This window comes from Bombus impatiens, unplaced genomic scaffold (assembly GCF_000188095.3).
Source record: "Bombus impatiens unplaced genomic scaffold, BIMP_2.2 scf_0217, whole genome shotgun sequence".
Lineage (NCBI taxonomy): Eukaryota > Metazoa > Arthropoda > Insecta > Hymenoptera > Apidae > Bombus > Bombus impatiens.
The window spans coordinates 3,682,859-3,688,858 of NT_176636.1; the positions used below are offsets into that span (position 1 = coordinate 3,682,859).

The following is a 6,000-nucleotide window of genomic DNA, read 5'->3' on the forward strand; positions in this document are numbered from 1 at the left end:
GTTATAGTATATATATACATATTGTTTCTATATTTCTCAGCTTAAATTTCGTCTCGATACCTACGACAAAGTTAATAGATTGTGTTTGTTATTTTCCATTGTGACGCAACCTTTTCCAACTATTCGATCCGCAAAGGCTGCGTTTATATAACCGAAACAACGAAATCTGACACTTTTATTTTTCAAGGGTTTCGTCCCTTCAAACTGTTGTTTTTCCATCGATGAAAAAAAATACCCGTCGCTTACTTTTTATTTATTTTATTAACAATATGTTTCGAGACGAACTAAATTGACGAAAGACACCATCTTCCTTGTCAGCCATTCGACGAATGTTTCCATTTCTTCGTTCTCAGTTTGTATAATATTTGCATCCTTCGCTTATCCTACGTCAATTCACTTTACCGTCTAATATCAGCAGAAAATTTCGATATCTTAACGTATAGGAATTTATATTGAAAAATTCGGGATACACCACGACTGATTTACATCCCTGCAGGATATACGACGAATTATTTAAATCACGATAATAACAGTTAATGTGTCGCGTTGAAGCTCGCACGAGTCTGTAGACTTCCGCCTATACCTCAAAGTAACTTGCCAGCTCGTAGCTACCAGAGAGTGACGAGCAGGATAAATTGCACCATTGCCTATTAACCGGTTCAGCCAGGCTAAAGTATAGTCTCACCCCTTCTGGCTGCATGGAAATTCATTCTTGGCCTCTTTGTGCCACTATGTCTTACAACCCTCATCCTATAGCTTCTGTAAATCCTATTTACGGTTAGCGAGAAAGTAATGTCGGTTTTTAAGCGTACCAGGCTAAACAATTTTAAATGTCTCGTACTTCACCGTTTACGATCAAATTTTACCGGAATGGTACGTTCGTTCTTCGTCTAAATTCAGAATTTAACGTAGACCGAGCGCTTTGAATAATCTAGCGTGGAACTAGAGAGAATCCGTTTATCGAGGAATTATGAAAGATCGAAAGATCGTGCTAAACATATAAATAAATCATACGCGGAGAAGAATATTTCCCGGTCAAGTCACTCACCGAATATCAAATTAGTACAACGATTAGAACAATAGAATTTATTATTATTATTTAAGTTAGAATTTATTACAAATTATTACTTGGAATGTTTTGTTTCAAATCTCGTTCTCGTTCCATACAAATAGAAAATAGCTTTGATTTCTGAAGAAAATTTGCGCAAGATCTAAAAGAGAAATTGCGGGATCTAATTTTTCTTACGAAAGTCTACTCCATAACTTGTTCTAAAATTAGTTCCAATTTAGCGTTCACATTTAGTGTTTCAGCATGTCTGTCGTTCATTGGCATCCACCACATTGTTTTTCGTGGCAATCACCTCTCAAAGCAATTAGTAATTATTTAATGCAAATTCCTCTCAAACTCTATACTACGGCACTCATTGGCACGTAGCGCGTTATACGATTAAAAGAATACAACATTTTTTAATTATTGTACGTACAACATTGTCCAGAAGAAATCCGCAATTATATCCAGTTAATGACTCGGGCATTCAGCATCTTCCGCTGGAATTAATTTGAAAAACCGTGGATATAGGTCAGGTGTGCAGTCAGCTTTCTTTTTTCCTGTCGGTGGAAATATCTGAATAGGTGCAAGTAAGAAATAATCAGAAGGAGGACGGTGCCGGTGTCATTGTTTGGTAAGAAATTGCGGAGAAAACAACGTGTCAGGCTGAACGAGTCAAGGCTGCGACATTATCCTCGGCAAATCCCACATCGACGAGGATTTCACAGGCAACTGTGCACGAGGAACGCGCGATGGCCTTCTGTGCATGCCGGTATGTTCCTTTGGCCGTGGCGCGTTGCTGGAATATTTGGGAATGCCGTCTTGCAATAATGCATGCGTGAGAGTTGATAGACTCATCAGCCTGTGAAATCTAAAGCGATCTACGTGGGATTTCTATGGAAATCAGCCAAACGAGGTCGTTCACGTGTGAACCTGGCTCCTCTGATAGTTCGCTTCACCGATCGTTCCAAATGTCAGAGAATTGGGAAATTGCGAAGAATTTTGGCAAGCATTTTCTGAGAGTTTTCGTTAGGAAATTACGATTGATATGAAATGGATTTCATTTGACAAAGAAATATCGCCAATTAAATTTTGTCCTGAGCATCTGTCGAGCTGCTCCAAAGACATCGAATAATTCCGTAAGCTACAAAGCAACGAGAGATGGATCGATCGGTACAACTTTCTCGAGGATTTCCTTGGAATTTATTTTTGCCCCTTCGTGTCAGTTTCTCGCGATAAATAAATGTACGGAAGTAAATGATTTGTTTGAAGAGTTCGATATTAATCGCATACACAGAATATCATTTGCAACGTAACGGAACTTGGAACGACTTTATATACTTCCACGTGCTTCGTATAATTCGTATACTTTACAATAGAAAAATGAAAATTTGCAAGATTAATTCTAAGTATTAGTATAGTGGGTGCTAAAAAATAATATAATTCGAAGAGAAATGCGAATTTAGATAAAGCGACACGTATGTAAGTACGACGTTGATCGCGATAAAATTTGCTGCCCGTATATAAAAACGAGAGATGTTGGACCGATGTCAGGTCGTTTGCATAGCCGTGCATAGTTTACGAGATATTTAACAATAAAAATCGCGTTTCGCGCGTTGCCACGTAAAGTATCTCGCGCTTTATTACACGTGCAAGCACGACGACAACAACCCAATAACAATGGTAATCATCGAGTTCCCGGATTGGTAGCCTCGTAAATGTTCATTCTTTATCGTCATGTATATACATTTCTCTTCGTTAAAAAGTTCCCGATCGAGTAATAAAAAAATACTAACAAAAGCATAGGATCGAACTACATGCAAGTTCCATTTGAGTAGAATGACTGGTTTACTGTTCCGTCAGGTTAGACGTCATAAGTGACAGTAGTATAACCCCCTATGGTGTCAGCCATACAGACGTATACTTGGTGCTTTTAGAGAGGGCCAGCTTTCATTCAGCTTATTCCACTTCGATCTTAGCTTTTCAATGGATTTCAATGGTTCGATCTTCACTTTTAAATAGATCTTAACGCGTCTACTTGGATTTGTACGAACGTTTCACTGCTTTCAGGTTTCGATTTTCATTTTTAAACAGCCTCCATTGTTTCCATTTCGATTTTCATTTTTAAATATAAATAGCTTAAATAGCTTGCATTGTTTCTATTTCTATTTTCATTTTTAAATAGCTTCCATCGTTTCTATTTTGGTTTTCATATTTTAAAAGACTTTTTTACCGTTCCTGTTCGGAGTTTCATTTTTAAACAGATTCCAATGCTTCGACCCGCAACCGAGTTCTAATCGTCTGCTTCGTTTCGAACGATGTTTTTCTATACAGTCTTTAAAATGTTATTACGTCGGAAATAAAGAAGATTGATGCTGATGGAGGAGTAGAGCTCTCCGAACAAAGGCTGTTCTTCCTTATTTTATTTTCGTCTTTAAAAGATTGAATTATATATATCAGGTTTCGTGAAATGTTTTATTAGCTTGGTTTCTCTTTACAAACGCTTCCTTCGTAATATCTCGTTTATACGTAGTTACTGTTAGGCGTTAAACAGATACATTATTTCAGTCAATTAAAATTGATTTTCAAATGTGAAACATTTTTCCGTATACAAGTCATATCTTTTATCGATATGGAAAAATACGTGGATAAACATTTATACATCGTGTAATCAATTATAATTTGATATCTACAAATGAAAATAAAAATAATTCTGTATCGTATAGCGGATGACGCATACACGAATATAGATTTATTACAGTGTGAATAAAACAAAATAGATAGATAAAAGGTTACATGCAAAATGTATAGGCAGCTGGATACCTTTGATCGATTTTATATGATTTAAACATAAAGAAAAGATCATCGAATACAATAAACATCACGATAGTTAAAAAACAAAAAAAAAAAAAAGAAGAAGGAACGTACATCGCTTCGTTACACGCTAGCAAACAGTACAAGAACTCTTCTTTCTCTGCCTACAAAATTTCATCAAAATTTATTATAAAAATAAAGCGTGAAACACGCGGGATATTTCTGTGACCAATTCAATACAATTTTCGTTGTACCTGGGATCATGCATTTTTTACTCTATCACACATTACCGAAACACGAGTTTATCCCACTTTTCATTTAAATCTTCAGCCTTGCGCTAGGAATTTTATAATTCACATTCGTTCGCGTATAAAAATTCAATACGCGAATGCCTGGAATTTGTTAAGAATCGTCGTCGCTATTTCATCGTTTCTACTTGGAAGCCAATCTTCTTTCGTTCGTTCATCGTCTCAGGGCGTATTTTATGCTATCGTACGACGTTGTTGATCTGTCGGACCGGATATTTTAAAATCTCGTACGTTTCACGTTCATAGTTTCACGCGATGATACAGCACGCAATGACACGGAAAGGGAACACCAGCAGAAATATCCTCAGGCGTTTGGGCTACTGGCTTCACGTTTATATTGGCCTCTCGATATATCGGGCCCGTGGAAACCGGATATCGGCTACAGGTGCGCTGCCCATGGTGAAACCTTGTTAATCCAGAGTAATTGGGAATAGATGTGGTTAATGGTTAAAGGAGGGCCACGGATTATTGCGGTTTGATTTTCGTTACGATGGGGCAAAACTTCGTCAATTCGGGTTAATTAGAAACTCGAGGCAGGGATTAGGTGTATTAATAGGGTTAAACCGAGGATTGATAGCGGTGCGATCGAGAAAAGATTGATGATAGCGGCCGCCTGTCCAACTTCCGGTCCCCTTTTAAATGGCCGTCCAGATTCTCTGGGTACGCAGCATTAACGAAGATATTCCATTCGAAGATAGCACTTATACGCATCTTTCAATGATTAATCGACTATATCGTAGTATTGTTGTATATTAATCGGAATATTGTATTGGGCTGGCAACTAAGTGATTGCGGATTTTCTCAGTACCACCTAATGACAAAATCCGCAATCACTTAGTTGCCAGTCCAATAGTTGTGAGCGAAAAACTGAAGTATATACGCAACGAATATGGTGGAAATTGTTCGCAAGAATTTTAGAACGCGATAACCAATTCACGATTATATAATGGTTTACGAAAGTATTTGAAATGGTAGAAATTCTTGGCGAATATATTGCGTGCGCTGTACGCAACAGTTTGCAATTTTATTATCACAACATGTTAACGAGAAACGATTATCGCGATTGCATTGAGTTTCATCTGTTGACCAATCTGAAAGTTTGAAAGCAAGCATATATATATATGTCGGAGATGAAAGGAAAACCGGAGCCTTCCCCTTTGCAATTTTGGGAAAGTCATCTAATGCTTCAGCCTAGATTTTATCATAGCCGTAATTAAACAATTGTCATTCAACCTGATTGTATTTGTACGAGATTTGTGATAGCGAGATTGGGCTCGACACACGTTGTATTAATAATCAAACTCCAGGCAGAAACTGCTTAGCAACGGCGATTGGAACTTTCTCGATACTTCCAACGAGTATATAACAAACAAATGCAATCGTACAGCGAGGAAAATTCCCATCAGCTTAAAAAAAAAAAAGAAAAAAATGCAATCGTACAGCGAGGAAAATTTCCATCAGTTTATGATTCCTGCGATCGCCTTGGAGAGTGACACATCGAGCAGTTTATACCGAGCGTCTCAGCAATCGTATTTTGTGCTTAAATTATTCTACGCATAGTAAAGAGTTATCCCGTTGACCGCGGATTCGTTTGAACCCAAGAACATTGTTAACAACGTTCATTAAACTCATTATTCGTTAAACTTATTATTCATTAATCTTATTATTCGTTAAACTTATTATTCGTCAAACTTATTATTCGTTAAACTCGATATTCATTATACTTTGTAAAAGTCTTGTATATACATGTAAATATAATCTCTGCTTCGTAAAACGATGGCTAATTCAAACGAAGAATCTATATAAATAAATTCTAACGTTAACCCAACA

The 6,000-nt window shown here is 37.1% G+C and overlaps 1 protein-coding gene across 6 annotated transcripts in view; it reads left to right on the plus strand.

The window, feature by feature from the left end:
- LOC100748212 (venom dipeptidyl peptidase 4) overlaps positions 1-6,000 on the plus strand; it is a 310,210-nt gene that overhangs the window by 84,880 nt on the left and 219,330 nt on the right. The gene's annotated exons all lie outside the window — the stretch shown is intronic.